Genomic DNA, 19290 nt, shown 5'->3' with positions numbered 1-19290 from the left:
AACTTGCAACTTAATAAATTCCCCTTTTCATAAGCCGTTCCATTTCTGATATATCGCATTCCAGCAGCTTTCAAACTAGAACAGTTGTTATTTATATTGAGTTATACGCAGTAATATCCTATGTGGATTTTATCATGTGATTTCCAGATTCTAGATTAGTTTCAAATTTCACTTACCCAGTGATATCCATCTACCACTCTGTGATACTTTTTCTGTGTTCCTCTTTTCTTTCTTCCTCCCTTCTTTTTTCCTTCCTTCATCTAGTCACTGAACAAATCATTACTGATTGCATTTAATATACCAAACCTCATGCTAGACAAAACCAACATGAGACCCTCTCATGTTGCTGATCTTAGAGGGGGATATGGAGAAATACATACGATTATAATAAAATGTAGTATTTACGAAATAGAAATAAATATGAGATGGTTTGGGAATTTAAGGAAGAAAAGAGGAGAGACAAGCATCTTTGAACACCACCACCATCAACAGTAAGGAAACTATTCCAAAGGCGGTAGATAGAATCAAATCATTCCCCATAGGACTGTCTGCAACCAGACCCATTTCCTGCCACTGCTCCCAACTCCTTGCTCTCACGAGCTCCTCTTCTCTATTTTAAAGCACCACTTGAGGAATGTTGCCCTTAAAAGACTAAGATCAGGAAACTGACAGCTTACAAAACAGCCTGCTGGCACCGGGACTCAAAGAACAGCCCCTAAAAGCAGAGGCTCTAATCGTTAGCGGAAACACAACTTGTTATAATCCCTTTCTGCCTTCTGTGCTTATATAATACAGGCCTTCTTATATTACAAGACACTTTGAAGATCTCACCTTCTCCCATTACTTGTCTTCTACATAAAATGCCCACAGATGTGAGTCTTTTAGAATGTGTGAGAACTGCAGTTGATAATTTATAAACCAATACTTCCTATGGTTTGAAATTTGTTAGCAATCATTGGAATTGAAAGAGGGCAAGTTGCTGCAGGGGCACCCCCTACTGACCAAAAAGAGAGGTGTGATGAAACGGGGTGAAGTCTGGCAGGTCTCAAAATAATAGCCATCACTCAGTATCTAGTAAGTATTTACTGAGTGGTATTCTGTGATACGAGAGGATTGAGAATATACATACATTTGACCAAAGCAATTCTCTTCCTTTAAACATTTTTTGAAACTAATACATTTATTAATTTGATCTCTTCAAGAACAACAATAACAGAAGGAATTTATGGCTGGTTGAAGTAAAGCATCTCGGAGGTGTTTTGGTTTTGTTTTGCTTCTTCTCTAAATTTATTCAAAGCAGGTTGTGTACCAAGTGGGCAGTAATGGAATGACACAAAGGAAGACGTAAAGAGGTAGGCGATGATCTTGCATAGGAAGAGTCAATGAAAATGAGATTGTCAGTTGTCCCAGATACATCTATAAATTCAACATAATCCTAATCAGAACTTAAGTGGGATTCTTCAACAAATGTGACAACTTGATTCTAAAGCTCCCCTCCTTAAAATAGTAATGTATAAGAATAGGTAAGATATTTTTTTAAAAGAGCATTGTGGGAGGATTTGGTATACCAAATATTAGAAGACAGTACAAAGCTACTGTAGCTAAAGCATTTTTTACTGGCAAAGTGAATGTATCAGAAACAGATCCGGGTATTTTGAGAATTTGACAAATGTACCTTGTAAATTAATTGGGAGGGGATTCAACAACTAATGTTGAGACAACTGGATTTAGTCTCTATATCAAACCATAACAAAAATAAATTACAGCTGGTTAGCAATCAAAGCAAGACAAATCACAAAAGCAATAGATGAAAATTTAGGTTGGCACTTTCGTACTAAACCAGATATAAAATAAGCCATAGTTTTTCACTCCAAGAAATATACAGCACCTTACAACATACACTATATTTAACATACACATAGTTTATTTTTCCCCTGCTCAGTTCTGATCTCTCCATTCTTATTTTCAATGCATGTTGTTATTGCTTGGGCATCAGGTTTTTGTGTGTGTGTGTGTGTGTGTGTGTTTTTGAGATAGGAAAAATGGGGTGCACGGAAATGAAGTTGCTTGGCTAACAAGGGTGGAACCGTTAAAATGAATTCATAAATGCAGAGGCATTAATTGTCTTGTCAAATGCTTGGATCTTTCTCAAAATAGTTTGAAACTCACTGGTGTGTCTAGGTGGTTTGGGTTTGTTTTAAATACTCTTATTTATTATCATTATTTTGAAATCTATATCCCAGTCCAGAAAACCAGCAAATAGAAGCAGGGGACTAAATCCCCCTCATTTCCAGTGGGAGAACAGGTGAGAGATAAAGAGCTCCAGCTATAAGAAAGCTAACTTTAAGGCTAATATGAATAGGCACATTCATAACCACACTAATCTGTGGAAGGAGACCACTTGAAACTCCACTGCTGGAACTGGGGAAGGAATCTGTTGAAGAAGACACTATCTGCAATTTAATATTCCAGTAATTGCTCCATAAAAAGACCCTTGAGCCACTGTGTGAAGGAAATGGTCTAGACAGCCACACTCCAAGAATGTGCCATTGTGTGTGCAGCAGATTGAGTTTACACTCTCCTCCTGATTCGCAAAGAGGAACGAGTGTGCCAGTGGGCCACAGGCCAGGGTGTGGGAGGTTAAATAAGTTCTCTTGGAGGGAACAATGTTCTGGGAACGGCGTTAGCGCACCAGCTGATCAACAAATGCAGAAGTTTTGAATGAAGTTAGACAAGAAGATAAATTGAACATGCTCTTTCCAATATGCAAAGGGTGGGTATCTACAAAATTTCAAAATTTTTTTCCAGACTGTCAAATTTCCAGGCAATTGACAGTAACTATGTCTGTTTCTCTGTGAGATTCACACGAGGACAACTGGTCTATTCCAATTTTATATAAGAATTCAGTGACTATCCCTACATTGCTGTATTTTTGAAACCGCCTAGATGATTTGATTGCACTTGCCTAACTATCACTACATTCCACTTACATTTAGATGGAAGGATAGAAAATGAGGAATAGAACAAAAAACTAGATGCTTCTATTAGATTTGCAATTTATTATAGGAAAAGAACTTCCTGCCATTAAAAAAAAAAAAAGAACACTTTTTTCCTTAAGTCACTACAAAAGGGCCATAAATCCCACCTCTTCCCTGAGGAATTTCATTGCTTAATGAAAAAGAGTTGGTAATTTTTCCCAGACCCCAAGTTGTGCAAATTCATTTCCTTGATTATCTATTTACTGACTACTTAAAGGAATGCTTTATTTCCCTGTGTTTTAATATAAATAATATTTAAGGTGCTTAATCTCACAAAATTCCCTATATTTTTTATCTTGTAGCCAGGATTTTAAAGAATAAAATCAAGAAAAAAATGTTTATATAAGAATTTCCCCCCACAATTTACCTTTATCCAGCTTTGACAGCAATAATGCTGCTAACACAAACTTCAATAGTGTAAAGTTTCTTGTCCTCATCAGGGCAAACAAAGGATTAAACAAGACTTGGCATCTTGCTTCTTACTGGGACAGAGGAAAGAGCCAAACAGAACTCATCTTCTGTAACTACCTCTTTTGTCTACTCGCCATGGTCCCTCATTTCCTTCTTTTTCACATATTTCTCTCTTACCTCCCTTGTGGTAGACATTACTGCTGTTCAGCTATATTAGTTTCTCTTCTTTTTCCAAGAACACAGAAAAATTACACTTCCCACACTTCCTGCCCCCTGGAAGTTAGGCATAACCATATGGAACTATTTCAGGCCGATGCAACATGAACAGAAGTGGTTTAAGGAGAAAGAGGATGATGACTATGGCTAAACTGATTCTGCGCATAGACATTGCTCTCCTCTGCCTTTGACCGCCGATGGCCCTGATGACATGGGTGTATTTCCTCTATACCTACAGCTCCTTAAGGGTAAACTGTAGGCTGCCAGTCAAGCAGGCTGCTCTCTGTTCAAGCAGAGAGGCCAAACCACTAGGAGATGGAGGTTGATGAATGGCGAGACAGACATATAGATAGATTTGTTGCAGGGAATTGGCCTTTGGCAAATGTGGGACCTGATCCAGCAGTCCCTGAAAGGCTGTTTCCTCTACATCCGAAGCTGGAGCTTGCAGTCCACAGGGCAGGTGGGCAGGAAGGGAAGAAGGATGCAAAGTGGGGGAAAGAAAGAGCAACCTGGAACACACAGACACAAGCCACAACCCCACTAAGATGTAACCTGTGCCAGTTCTTGTTGCTACTGACCTTGATGACAAGGGTACTGTGGTGGGCAGAATAATACCCCTCACCCCTGCAAAAAAGAAGATGTCCACATCCTAATCCTTGCAACCTGTAAGTACATCGCCTTACGCAAAGGGGAATTAGAGTTGCAGTTGGGTTGCTAATCAGCTGTCATGAATATAGGAAGAGTCTTGTGGATTATCCAGGTGGGCCCAATGGAATCACAAGGATTCTTAAAAAGTAGAAGAGAGAGGCAGAAGAAGAACTAGTGTCAGAGTCATGAGACATGAGAAAAGACTCTGCCGGCCATTGCTGGCTGTGAAGATGGAGGAAGGTGGCCATGAACTAAGGAATGCAGGCAACCACTAGAAGCAAGCGGGAAAAGGCAAGGGCAAGTATTCACCCCAGAGCTGCTGGGAAGGAATGCGGTCCTGCTGGCACCTTGATTTTGGTGCAGTGAGACCCTTATTGGACATCTAGCCCTCAGAACTATAGATAAATTGTTTTAAGCAACCAAGTTTGTGGTAACTTGTTACTGCAGCAATAGAAAATTAATATGGATATCCCACAGAAACCAAGATCCTTCATCACAGAGTTAAACACACACACCAGGCCAAGGAATTGGAGAAGCTGAAGGGGGATCCCAGAGAAGGTAGAGCAATTGCAGGGCCTGCTGCAGCTTCATGCCAGCGAAGTGAGTCAGCAGAGCAGCAGGAATGTGCGTGAGCTACAAAATAGCTGCTCCTTCCTTTCTACCTTCCAAAGCTCCCAAGAATCTCCCCTGTGGACCACCTAACTCAAAACATGCAAGAACTTCTGGAAAACTGAGTTCAGCCTAAGCATATGGACACATCACTAGGCCACTGTGCATACTTTCCATGCCACCGACTTTGAACTCTAATTTTCCTTCCTTCCTTTTTAGGACCTCAGTATCAGATTGATTGATTCTGAAATGTAATCTTAAACTGTTTAAATGCATTGAGGCTGTTTTCTTGAGAACATATTACAAAATAGCAAAGAAAATGTTCCCTGTGACTCTAAGGCACTAGGTATAAATACTAATATGTATTTTACAAACAAATTTACTTATTTAATAACTCAGGAAAGGTGAGCTTTGCCTACATGAATAATAGGGTCCTATGTGAGATCCATGCATATCCAAAATGAGCATTTTATGAAAATGCATGGCTTCTGGAAAATTGTGAGTATGATAAGTTTTACTCAAAGATGCAATGCATCTATACTACAACATGGGAAAACAAGAAAAGTTCTAAAAGGCAGAACTTATATTTAGGTTCTGTCTTCCTCTCCAATATGTCTGAGCTGGGTGAGCTTTGAAAGCAATCACTAAATTTAGCTGAAATGTAATTATCTTACCTGTGAAACATGAATGAGCTCCTCAGCTACCTTCCATTTTGTGAAATGTGTAATCTCAAATGATCTATGATTTTCCAAAGCTAAAGGAATGTTGTGGAAAGAATTGATACTGGGAGGTGGTTGTGCTAAACAGATATTTTAACTGCTTGATGTAATCGCCTTCTCTCCATGAAGAAAGCATAGACTGCAGCCACCAAGACCTGTTTTTGAAGAGCTTCATTAAAAACAATAAAATCCCCAGGCATGCTAAGGTGGTAGTCCCTCCCTTTGGGGTGATCATAAATCCTTGAAACACGTGGAAAAGAAACTGACCTTACCTTACTCGGAAAAATAATATAACAGTAAGAGCATTGCAGGTGTGTGGTAGATCAAGGGAATGATTCCTTTGAATCATCATTGTTTTACAAGGAGCCCTAGAAACCTCATTTGCATCTGCGCTTTGCTGATCGACAAACACTGAAAAGGCAAATTTTGACTGTAAAATGTATTAAGAATTTAACTGATTTGCCATATGTGTCACATGAAAAATAAAAATCCTGCTGTGAAAATATTGGAGAAAAAAAGTTTGACCACATTAAAAGACAAAGGCACAAAGGGACAAAAGGATAATGATTTTTTTTTCCTCGACTCCTGGGCTAAACATAAGTGCTCCAAAAGGTCCCCCCTTCCCAGATGGCTAACCCAGCCAAGGGAAAGCAGCCAACTTGATTTCCAACGTGAGAGTGATTTTTTATTTAAATGAAAGATAGAAACTGTCTCAACTTCATTATATCTAAGAGGGGAGCTCAAGCGTTCAGCAGGCGGGTCTGGTTTGAGTCAAAGTTTGTCTTTTTTGAATAGAAATCATATGCAATCCCAGGCAGGGGCCTGAACCATTTGCTAATACTAATTGTTGTTGGTTGAAAGCGGAGTAGGGGATTGTTAAAGTCTTCCCTGGCAGAAATCTGATCTGTGGAAATGTACTTCACAGGAACTGTGATGAGGTTTGCAGCTGGCAGGAGAGTATGACAGTACAGCCACATGCATCTCCATCTTCCTTTTGGCAAAGGAATCGAGACTCACATGAAACCACTCTGTGAGTTCGATGTTGCACCGAAATGTAGTCCCCCGCCCCACCCCCACCCCAGCTCCCCGGATCAACAACAAAAACTGAAGCAGCTGAATGTACCATTTCTAAGAAAATATATTTTTCAAAATATGATTATTTAATGATGTGGCCATTTTGAACTATGATTAATATACGTACACTGAAGATATAACATTGGCAAGTTAGAAAACCACCAAATAAGGCCAGATGTACAGACTGTCTTGATGTTTTAATTTAAAACACCAGCATCAAGTTTGAATGGCCTGTTATTATAAGAGGCAAATCACAGAGAATTCACACACACGGTTATGGTTTTCTGTTATCTCCCATGCCTAGTAATAATTTCCTTTAAAATTATTATTAATTCACCTATCCATGATTAAGAGAAGTGGATTTGGTTGGAGTGATTAGAATTGCAAAAGTGCACTTTTAATTTTATGTTAGTCATGACAATATTTAAGAATTCAGTTATGTTCTGTAAGCTATAATACAAGTGAGTTTCTAAATTCTCATAGGAAGTGTAAAATAGTTGTTAAATTGCTGTTTACATTCTTCTTTGATGTAGCTTTCATTCATTAGTGGAAAGAAATTTCTCCTTCCCACCAACATTGCAGGAATTATATAAGAATCTGTCATGGCACTTTTATTGGACATTATCATGGTTTGTTCCACATAATGGAAAGAGGTATCTGACTAAAATTAATTTGTGAGAATCAACACACGATGCCACGTAGATATCCTACATGTACTTGAATGAGAAAGAGTGAAGTATGTGCCTTCTACTCATATATTTATTAAACGTTATTGAATAAATATAAAAACTACATATTTCTTTCACATTTGGTAGAATTAATCCTCCCAACGCTCTTTAGCTTTTCAATCAAATATTTACTATCACCATCTTACAGACAGGGAAACACACGTCCAGAGAGCCTTAGCAGAACCAGGGCTCAGCTCTCCTGCTCTTTCCCTCTCACCATCTAATGAAGAGTAAAGAACTCACAATTGCAGATCCTAATTTGGAAAAGGTCTAGAGTAGTCCATCACATGAAAGAAATGTTTCAAATTATGTGTATAATTTGAAATTACAAATTATAACCATGAGAATGTTGCTATTGGCTTATAAAAGAAAATCTTGTCCAGTTGCCTGGCTAGAACTCTTTAAGTTTTAAACATTTGAGAGAAATATATATATTCTGATTATTCAGTGCATATTCTTTTCAAGTTCCTGTTCTTTTTTAAAGCGTATTTTAAACAAATGGGTGGTATAAATATTATCCAGATATAAATTGATGTTTTTACGCAATTTGATGATAAGGGCTTCTTTATTTAAACAAATAGATATATAGATATAAGATATGCATATATCCTTAGTAGACACAGGAGTAGATAGACAAAAGTAATGACCTACTATATGGAATGGAATCAGTTTTCCTGGTTACTAATCCTTATCTAATAGCAAATGTTTCCTCTCGTGAGTCCTTTTACATTTATGTCCCAGTTTCTCCAGATATAAAACATGACTATTATCAAATATTTCCCCTGATGTTCCCCTCTTCCTGTCACAATACACATGTACACCAATGTTCCACACCCAGTCTAAACTTCCTGTTCCAGGAAACCTGTCCAGACTGTTGTAGCCCTTTTCATCCCCCTCCTCTAGCCCCACATGCCCTCTCTCCCAGACTGTGAGGTCACTGAAGGCAAGGCCCCTGTCTTAAGCTCAGCACCGAGCACAGTGCCTGGCACATAACTGAATTGATTAATTGGCACTTGCTGTTTCCACATAACAGCTAATCCTATCCAATAGACCAGTGCTTCTTACAGTGGGCTAGGAACTGGAATCACTTGGGGAGTGTTAAAAAAGAAAATGCTGGTGCCTGGGTCTCACTTCCTGAGATTTTGATTTAATTCGTCTGGGATATGGCCTGGACATCAGAATGTTTTAAAGCTCCCAGATGATTCTAACAAGCAGCCAAGGTTGAGAACCACCAGAACAGGTAGATGCTTCACAAATTGGAAAATGCTCCAAGAAATATCATATTTTGTAGAATAATTGTAATGTGTTATTCTGTATAGATACTTATCTTCCCCCTTCTGTGGTCCCATTCCCTGCTTTTTTGTAATAAGCAGTGTGATTTGTTGCTAAGCCAATATTTAAATCAATGCAATTCTCAACATGGAATGCCCCCAAACATTCAATGGGATGGATTTAGATTATATTTTAAGCTGGTTTTAAGCAAATTTTCTTCTTAAAAAATCACTTTACAAGCTCTGGTAATACAGGGAACACAATTCTAAATTCTTATTGTCTCAGATATGTAGAGACCTTTCACTCCAATAGTCTGAAAAAAAAATGTGTGCCATAGAAAACACACATGACACGCACATATCAGCATTCTAAATGAATTGTTCTGCAGTTGAGTAGAGTAAGGATCACAGAGTTGTCTGGAGAAACCATTTGTACCAAAAAGTTGGCATAAATCTTGACTCAAAAGACAGCATTTCTCTGTCTTTGTTGTGCACGTGCACCAGAGTGAAACTGGCTCCTAGAGCATCTCTGGGTTACCAGCTAAGCCTTTTGACATGGCTTACAAATTCCTTGTGTTCTAGTTTCTGCCTACCCTCATTTCCATTGCAAACCAACCTCTCTCTCCACCACTTCCCTCATTCTCTACTTTCAGCACTTCTTATGTCATCATCTCACAAACATGCTGCCAATGCTGCACTGATCACACGGCTCCGTCATTATTTATTTCCAATCCTGTCTCATCACTACACTGTCAGCTTCCTGTGGGTTGATTCTGTATCCTATATATCGTCTTTTGCCCAATACCTGGAACAGGGTAGAGGCTTGGGAATTGTTCAGCCTGTTGAAGCAAGTGCACTCCAGACTCTGTGCTCTTTCTAGGACCTTTCATAAGGTCAAGCAAGGAAGGTTTGAATGTAAATAACTTCCCTAATCAACCACAGGTATGGATGTCTCTTGAATGACTAGCCCTTGGGTCCATTTGTTAAATAATTCAACAAAAGAAAAGAAGAACATGAAAAGTGGCTATTTGTGTTTTCAGACAACATCAGTACCTTAAAATAGCTGAAGTTAATTTATATTGTTGTTTGGCATTATTTTAAACACTTTCTTGGTGGAGGAACTTTAATCTGCTTTGAAAACTGTTTAGTACTGATATGTTCATCTCTTTCATTTCTGCCAAGCAAGGAAAATTGGGTTATATCCCAAAGTACTTAGGCTATTTTCATTTTTCTCATTGTGAATTCTCTGGTATTCCATTTGAGTTATTTATCTTGAATTGTAGTCAGGTGGTTGGTTACATCTATTTACTCACCTGCAAATGATTTGTGCCAACAAGATGCTACTAGCACCCACGTTTCTATCTGTGGCATCAAAACTATTTTCTCTTCTATTTTGGCAAAAGCTAGACAGCACTTCCCAGCCTCCTTTGGATTTATCTGTGGCCGCGGGACCCCAGCCAATGGGATATGTGTGAAAGGCATGTGCACCCCTTCCAGTCCTGATCCAGAAAACCTCCCACGCAGAATCCTACAATCCACTTTCCCTCCTCACCTACCAGTTTGATGCAGGGAGACCCTGCAAGCCCAAGCGGTGAAAAAAGGCAGAGCCATAAGATGAAGGGTCCCCGCATCGCGAAAACAATGCTTAGAATAAGGTGCCTTCCTTACGTGAGAGAGAGTGAGAACTAAAATTGTTCAGTCTTAAGCTCATGAGATTTGGGGGTATATCAGTTGCAGTGATAACATACCACACAAGTCCGGGGTTCCTTTTCCGATAGATCTCTACACAATATTGATGCAGAAATTCATGCTATGTCTGCCACTGTTGTTTGAAAGAATCAGCACCTTTGAGCCCTACCTCTTCCCCTCGGGAACTTGTCACTCACCGGGGAAACACCCTCCATGGAGGCTCTCCCTGAACGCGGAGCCCTCGCCCTGCCCCTCTCAGTAGAAGTGGACACAGCAGGAAGCCCTCCATACCCACACAGCTTTGGAGATTAGTAGTGATGGGGTGGGTGGGGAAGAGGACAACAAGCACATTTATGAGTACCCACTAAGTATCAGGTGCTGGTCCAAGTGCTCCTTCATACCTTGTCTCATTTGAAACATCATAAAACCCCATAAGGAAGGTATCATTATTTCCACTCTACATAGGGGGAAACACTCACACAAGGTTACCAGCTAGTAAGAAGCAGATTCTAGATTCAAACGCAGTCTTCTGACCATAAAGCCAGTGATTGATTCACTCAGGTCGGAGCTGCCTGCCCTGACACCTACCCATCCTACTTCCCTTGCTTCCATTTTAGGATCTCCCTTGGAGATGAGCTCCTCTGGGAAGGGTGGAGTAGGAGCCTTTCTGTGAAAGCCAAGATTTTTCACTGAGACCAGAGTGGGTGGAGGATGTGTTACCGACCTCCACATTTAAAACTTGGAACACATTTTTCCATGGAAAAAAATATTATGCAGAGACGGTACATTTTTAAAAACGTATGTAAAAACACTTTGCAAACCATCAAGAAGTATATAATATGCCTATAAGGAATTACTATTCTGCAGTACGTTAACACTATAATTCTGTCATTTTGTGCATTAAATAGCCTTTTGTGAAATAGTTTGAGAATTTAACCACTGAGTGTTACATTGTCTCAAAGGAAAAATACATCCCAATAGCCAAACAACTGACTTACAACAGACTTTTGGAACCCAATCCATTCATAAACTGGGAACTGCCTGGATTAACATGAAGAGGACATATCATCACCATCTTCATCCAGTATTATTTATTAGGAGCAGGGCATGGGGTGAGAGCTTCAGGGTAAAGGAAAAAAAAGAAGGGAAGTGTTAATCTAATTTTTTAATGGCTACAATTCCACATCCCCAGTTGTGAATGAATTCAAGCTGTTTCAAAACATCCTTATCATCTTCACTTTACTTCCTTTCCCCTCATTTATTATCTCTTATTCTTCTTTCTTATTTAAGTTATCTTCCTCTTGCCATTCCATTGTCTGTTTCTTCCCCATTTATTCAACATTCACTCTTATGCTAAACACTTCTCAAAGGCTGACTGCACTCTCAGATTTGTGGTAAAGTATAGAAATACCAACATGATCAAAATACAGTCCTCAGTGAACTCCCAGATTAGTTGGAGAGCAAGTCTGGCAACAAATAAAATTTAGTTTAATGTGATAAATACAAGGAGGCATGCAAGTTGTAAAGAGAAAAAGTTGTCTGGGCAGGTGTTAAAGGAGAAATTCCAGTTCCCTTTTGCTCATCTCACACCTGCATGCCCTCTTCTTTCTTTTCCCTTGCCACACCAGTTTATACTTTCTTTGCTTCTCTTCTGAACTATTCTAAAATTGTCCTAACCAGTCTCCTGGACTCTGCCTCTCTCCACTGTCGTCCAACGAGTGTAGCTGCCAGATCAATGCTTCTTTGACTGGCAACTCCAATCCTATCATACTCCCTATTTTTCCCACTGACTCTTTTTGCTTACAGAATCATGTATGAGTTCTTCACATAGCACTTGGAGGCCTTACCTGGCCTGTATCTACAGTCTACCCTACACAAATCCCTATTAGTTTACCCTGTTTGTTAGCCAAATTGAATCACATGCTCTTCCCAGACATGCTTCCTCCCTTATGCCTTTGCTGTTGTGTTTTCCTCTATTCTGCTCCTCAAATCACTACCTGTGGAATTTCATTTGTTCTTCAATGCTTCACTAAAAGTTCCCCTACTATCAGAGCACTCCTGTATCCCCTATCTATGGACCCCTTATCACTTTTTTTAGAAGGAAAGAAGAACACTTGTTGAATACCTTTTATATTTCAGACACAGTGCTGGGCAATTTTCATGTATTATCATATTTAATGTTCACAACATCCCAATAAAATGGCTATTAGTTTGCCTGGTTCTCATATGAGAAAACCAGGGCTCTGGGGGGTAAAGTGATGTGCTTTAGGTGAGGAAGGGACAGAGCCAATGACTTCAAAGACCATATGTGTCTCTTTCCACCATTCCACATTGCTTCCTTCATTTCTTCTCTTATAGCAACAGATTTGAACAGTGGTGTGTATACTCATCAATGTCTCTAAGCTATTGTAGGTACTTTCCAGTTAGAAATTAAGTATTAAGCACCTTTGCCTCCCCAGAGTGCCTACTGCCATGTCTTCAATAGAAGACATTTAAATATTGTAGTATTGCTGTGCAAGTATCCCATCACGCCTGACGCTGAGTGGGCTGCCATGTCTTGTTGCCATATGCAGCTTAATTCACCAGTAAACAACCAATGAATCATATATGTCCAGAGACACATTAATATACAGAATCATAGATTGGGATCCTCAACAGCGTAATTCTCGAAAGATATTTGAATAGAACACACACTAGAGAAATTGGCTCTTGGTGCTCGCATCTGGCAAGCAAAGTTTGAGAAGGAAAGAATACTGAGTGTCAGCAAATCTTGAAAATGCTTCGTTTATTTGTTTGGATATTCAAAGTCAGTCATTTGCCAAGTCTCATGGCCCCAACTACAAGACTAAGTGTTTCTTCTCAGCCAATTATAGTTCCTAATACCATCTGGACACCTACACCAGTTAAGAAACAAATATCCTATATTCTTTCCTTTGAAGACCTCAAAGCTTGTAAATACGGAATCTGTAGGGTAGGGAGAAGAGAGTTGCAAAAGTGAGGCTCATCAATAAAACTCAATTCCCTCGCAAATAAGACTTCAGATCTTAGAGACAATTAGAGGTCACGTTATTCTGATCTCAGTGGCTCAGGGACAAAATAGGGGTTGTGGCTATCTCCATTCGCATTGAGGGAGCTCCATTGTGACCAGATTCACAGTTGCATTCAACCCTGTAAATTAGTATGGTATTTTTATTGATACCATGAAATTTATTGATACCATGAAAATGTATCCTGTTTATCTATTGTCACAAGGACATGTTGTTGAAACACTTAAAATATTTGGCACACTTTAAAAATCCTTTTTACAAACGAGACAGGCAATTAAAAGTACATTTCAGTCAACACGTCCCTCATAGTACTTTATTTCCCCTTCCTCAAAGCCACAGAATAAAAAAAATGGGTCAAAAAAAATGTCCTCTGAACATTGCTGATAGTAATAACATCTGGCTAGCAAGGAATCAGAATCGGTGTTACAATGTCCTGTCCTACCCAAATGCACATATAAATAGCATTGAGCTTGTTTTAGCATCAGATTACACTTTTCAGTGAAGTTTTAATTACCAACCCTTATTAGTGGCATTTCTGTGAGGAAGCTAAACAGTTTATCTCCCATTTTCTTGCTTCCCAAGTCTTTCTCTTTATAGCCTGCACAGTTTCCTGCCCCCATTCAGAAAGCTTTAGATCCAATGTGATGGCTCACCACGCCATGGCCATCATCTTTTCGAACCCTACATTATCCTAACTACACAGCAGTTTCCAGCCATCAAGCACATAATCTTAGTTGCACATTAGCCTGGAAATGGGCTTTTCACCCTCTTGGTTATCTTATCCACAACATGTGCAAATATTACCTCATTCATCCTCATCCTGGTTCCAGAGATTAACCCTAAAACTGTCATGATAAATGTACAATTTTAAAAAAATAGTCAGTTTCCTCAAGCTTTATTTTGTCAGTCTTGTTTTAAATTTTATCCCATTATGACGTGGCTACTAGAACTTGTTGGTTTTTATACTCTTTCATGTCCAAATGTCAGAGCCAAATATGATGTCATTTGTTCTAGTAGCACAGCAGTTATCTAAAGGAAAAAGCTTATCCAAAGTTTTTACTAATGTTTTTATTTGTTGTGATAACATGCATAGCACAATTTGGTAGACATATTTTTTAATGAAATCAGTGAGACAGACTTTAATCTTCAACTATGAAAAGAATTATTAAATATTTCAGAGGACAGAAAATTTTGTTCCTCAGACACACTAGACGTTAAATGATAAGGTTTTTTTTTTTCATTAGCATTCAGTGCTGGCAAAATCATTCCATTTATTAGTCAAGCAGCGATTTATCATAAGCATCATGCAAGGATTACAGAATGTGTTAAGAAGTAAGAACTGTCGTTGTCCAAAAGGAATTCGTTATTTAATAATTTTTGAAAGGGAAATTAAACAACTGTAAGATTCTCCTGTTTTCCAATTAGTACCAGTAGCACCATATTTAAAAGATCTAACGTATGGTCGGTGTTGTGGGAAAGTAATAGATTTGGAAACAGAAGGCTAGGACAAGAACCTAGTAAAATGATGCTGGTCAAACCTCTTACTTTTCCTCATTTATTAGAGAGTCTATTCTACTGCAAAGTGCTTGGAGAAGAGCAAACAAATAATTCATGTGGAAAGGCTTTGAAAACCATAAAGTACTATATAAATATATGGTGTCAACTCTGCCAATTTTTAATCCCAATTAATATTTAATTTAATGTCAATTTTTAATTCATTTAAAAAAGTATCCGAGTTGGCCCTCTGGTACCACATTAACACTGTGTACTTCTTTCTCTCCCAGCCTTGATTGCATCATATGCATCATCTCTATAGCAAGCACCACTCCTATTAGCCTGCTTTCCTGCAACTCAATTCATCTTTGTATCACCAGTACCTGGGACCCCTGGGACAGATGTGTGTTGAGTGATTAACTTCCTGAATAAATACTTTTATCAGACCCCCAATTTCTCATTAATTCTTTTCCCATTTTTTCTTTTTTCCATCAAAGCCTAAAGCTCCTGTCTTTGCCTCAATACTTTGCTGCCTACACAGGATAATGTTAAAACGTGTTCTGCCTCCCAAACCTTCCATTTACTATTACTCTCCTAGGGGATTTCCCTGTTGGCCAGGAACAAAATATCAGTACCATAACTGAAGAAGCCACCATAAACAAGAAATTTTTCAAAGTTTCGGGAGTTAATCTTTAAAATTCATGCAAATTTTGAATAGAAATCCCTAAATATAGATGGATTTATCTTTTAAAAGTAATATTTTTTCTCCTAAATATTAAAATAAAATTGTTGCTCTGGAAAAAAAAATTCCTATACTTGTCCTGTACATTTGAAGCTCGAATAATTCTCAACCTTGGCTGCAAAAAGGCACAGAAACAAACTGCATCAACAATTTTATTAATATATTAAGATTAAGGAGGAAATCTGGTCTCACAATTAAAGGTAATTTACTATATATTCTATGAAACACGGTACATTCTGAGCATGCCATCACCACAAAATAAATGAACAAAAAAGACCAGGGAACATCCTCATTCTGTTGACATGGTATATAATAGTATAAACTGACAACTCTTTTTCATTGTATTAATAAATTGAAGTTATAGTTTTATACATCAGTTTTTGGGAAGATGATTGAGTTACTTGGACTAATATTGCCTATACTTGGGTGGGCCATGGTGGCACAGCAGGCCGAATTCTCACATGCCATGCCAGAGACCTGAGTTCGATTCCTAGTGCCTGTCCATGAAGGGAAAGAACAAAGTACCTATACTTGTTTAAACACCAAATGTCTTGATCTAAAGTTGAGAACCAGCCTCTCTGACATGGAAACCCTACACCCTACCAGGGACCTCCCGCCATGCCATTAGCCTGTCTTTGCCAGTGACTCATGTCTTGAATTGCCTGCTTCCCCAAACTGCAACACAGGGTTTAAAGAAAAGAAATTCTCTTTTCTATTGTTCTTTTTTCTTTCTTTTCTAATTAGTTTTCTCACTTTCAAAATGAAAATTACAATACCTTATACAAATAAGGGTTTAGGGTGGATTAAGTAAGGCAATAAATATGAAAGTACTTTGTATACTGCCAGACAGTATATTAATGTTAACTATTACTTCTTAATTAAATGTATTTAATAAATATTTACTGGGTGCCTACTGTATGCCAGACATTGTACTCGGCATTGAAGAGTAAACAGTATAGAGTCCTTGTCCTCATTCTAATAGGAAGAGACAAATAATAAACAAATAAATAGATAATTGTAACATCATGATAGAAGTACTGTGAAGAAAAAGGAAGCAAGGGTTTATTCCCTTTAGGGAATATAGAGTGATGGAGTGGGAAGACCTACTGAAAAGATTATTTGATCAGAGACCCAGAAGAAGTGAGAGAGGGAGAACTACAGGGGCAAGGAGCGTGCCAAGTTCAAAGGTCCTTGGAGGAATAAATTGTTATTCATCATAATTAAGCCAGTGACAGATCCTAACTAAGGCTCTTTTTGGGAAAAGACTGAGGCAACTATATTCAAGGGAAAAATTTTTATCATCCTGAGCATTGTATGATAGTAAAGGCCCTCCCGAAAAGAGCAGGAAAAGAACTGAATAGTAGTAAAGGAATGCAGGCTGGAGGCGTTACTGATGACACCAAGTTTTGAATCTTGGAAAGCAGCCATAGTTGGAGAAGAGATGGCACACTAGGGCAAAACAGCAAGTTTTATTGTAATCTCTCTTCCCCCTTCCTCACACGGATATCACTCCTCTCCCAGAGACTGATAGACACTCATCCTGGGGAGGTTAGAATTGGAATGTTGGGAGAGTAGTGCAAATGGTCCCAAGCAGCTGTGAAGGGCCCAAGAAGAAGGAAATTCCAACTGCTTGTCACAGAGAGAAAAAAGAATTCCTGCAGTATAGCTGCTCCAGAATGAATGTTCACATGTCAAAGATGCATATCAAGTAGGACTATCTGAATTAAGGTTTTTTGTTTTGTTTTGTTTTTTTTTTTTGGAGGGAAGGAGGGATGGATTTACCCAGATGGTATCTCAAATTAATCTTTAAATTCTGTCTTGGTGTATTTTTTTTTTTAATTTGTACCCTTAAGAGAATAAACAGCATTTTCTTTTCCCAATGTGGAAAATCAACTTTCAGAATTTGAATTTTGTGGCCCACAGCAGCTATATATGAGTGATATATGAATCATTTGCAATTTTTTTCTAGAAATGTAATTGAATACATTTCATTTTCACTTAAGAAATAAGTGAAAGGAAGTAGACATTCCCACATTGATACACAACACACTCTTTTTGCAAAAGAATAACTTTGTCCTCTAGGCAAACAGGTTTTTTTTAATAAAGGAATTTGTGTGTGTTTCTTTTATTGTGTTTGTGTCGATCATCTCTGATTCTAGATGAGAGAAAAAAGGTAATGCATAAGGAACTTCCATGTATCTCTCTTTTGGATAATCTTCCATGTTAATCTTTTTTGGATAGCCACCCCTTTTTTCAATAATAGGCCCTTAGCAGATTCTGATGAAAACTAGGTCCCTTTCCTTCCACAATTAAGAGACATACAGAATTTTGCATTTGGTTTCAGAGGTTTATGGGCCCACTGAAGTCCATCTATGCACTCTAGACCCAAGATTAAGAAACTATGCTCTAAACAATTTCAGAATTTGGCCCTGGTAAGTCCATGGCTCTCCCTCAAAAATGGAACCAGATTCATATGAATTCACCTGTTCGCATTTGCTGAATTCAATTTGTAGCTGAAATTCCATTAATATGCACCTTATAAAACCCAGAATGTTAAACACTCAATAAATAAGATGATTTCTCCTAAGAAAGACAGTACAGAGCACAAACCTTAGAGTGCCCAGGAATTTGGAAAATAATGCAAACTAGCCGGAGCCACATGGACAATGTGCACACTTGTATTCACAAAACAATACAAAGAATAGCTTTAAATGTGTGTTTCATTACTTTTGATCATTGTAATCTCCAAAATTAATAGAAAGCCCATAATATAAAGATGTTACATCTACATAGGCAATTGTTGAAATTTTATTTCTGTAAAATTTGAATAATGAGAGCGTGGAATATACTGCCTCTTCTCTTCAACCCACTGCCATAGGAACAGTGTGATGCTTTCTGTTCTGGTGCTTCCTTGTAGCTTCTTATCATTCAAGAAGTTAGGTCCAAGGAGTTCTGGTTAGACCTAGAGAAAAGACTATTTCTGAGAATATGTTTTTTTACTTCCTGCCAAGCGCTCTATTCTCATACACTCTTGTGACCTTATGGAAATGGGAATCGTGAAAATATTTTCTGGCTTGGGGGTTAATCTATAGTTCACTTTCTCCAATGTGCTTCACCCAAGACCAGATGGGGGTCTAAAATGAACTAGGTTTTAACTACAAAGCACCCTTGAACCCTCAGGCGGCTAAGGCATTACAACTATGTGTGCTATGTTAAAGTCCCAGCGGGATTTCCACTAAGAGCCTGACTGAAGGCGCAGGTCCACTCTGGGAAGCAAACCAATCTGAAATTCTCAATTCACTGAACGCTGACCTTGCAGCAGGGATAAGGAGGCCAATTTGAACCATGTGTAAGGGATACGGCTCTGGGAAGTCTGCAGTGCCCTCTCCGCTCAGCCTTACAGTAGCCATCCCAGGACCTTCCCAGCATGCTCTCTGAGGGCGCTGACTTGGTCTCCTGGCAAAAGCATATCTGTTGTGATGGAGAAAACATGAGCTTTGGGATCACTGGTCCTGGAGTGAATTCTGATTCTACCACTCTCTAGCTTTATGACTCTGGGAAGTTATTGAATCTTTGAATCTCAGAATCCTCATCTATAAAGTTT

The 19290-nt window shown here is 38.6% G+C and overlaps 1 long non-coding RNA gene across 2 annotated transcripts in view; it reads right to left on the bottom strand.

The window, feature by feature from the left end:
• Nucleotides 1–18409: 18409 nt before the first annotated feature.
• The window catches only part of LOC143684926 (uncharacterized), a 41600-nt gene continuing 40719 nt past the window's right edge, over nucleotides 18410–19290 (bottom strand). For both annotated transcript variants that reach the window (XR_013176273.1, XR_013176274.1), the window contains 2 exons: nucleotides 18999–19157; nucleotides 18410–18648 (listed from right to left, as the gene is read on the bottom strand). This is a non-coding gene — a long non-coding RNA (uncharacterized LOC143684926). The remainder of the gene's footprint in view (nucleotides 18649–18998; nucleotides 19158–19290) is intronic.

This window comes from Tamandua tetradactyla, chromosome 5 (genome assembly GCF_023851605.1).
Source record: "Tamandua tetradactyla isolate mTamTet1 chromosome 5, mTamTet1.pri, whole genome shotgun sequence".
In the NCBI taxonomy this organism is placed as follows: Eukaryota; Metazoa; Chordata; class Mammalia; order Pilosa; family Myrmecophagidae; genus Tamandua; species Tamandua tetradactyla.
The sequence above is the reverse complement of the archived record's forward strand: the minus strand, read 5'-3'. Positions and strand labels throughout refer to the sequence as shown.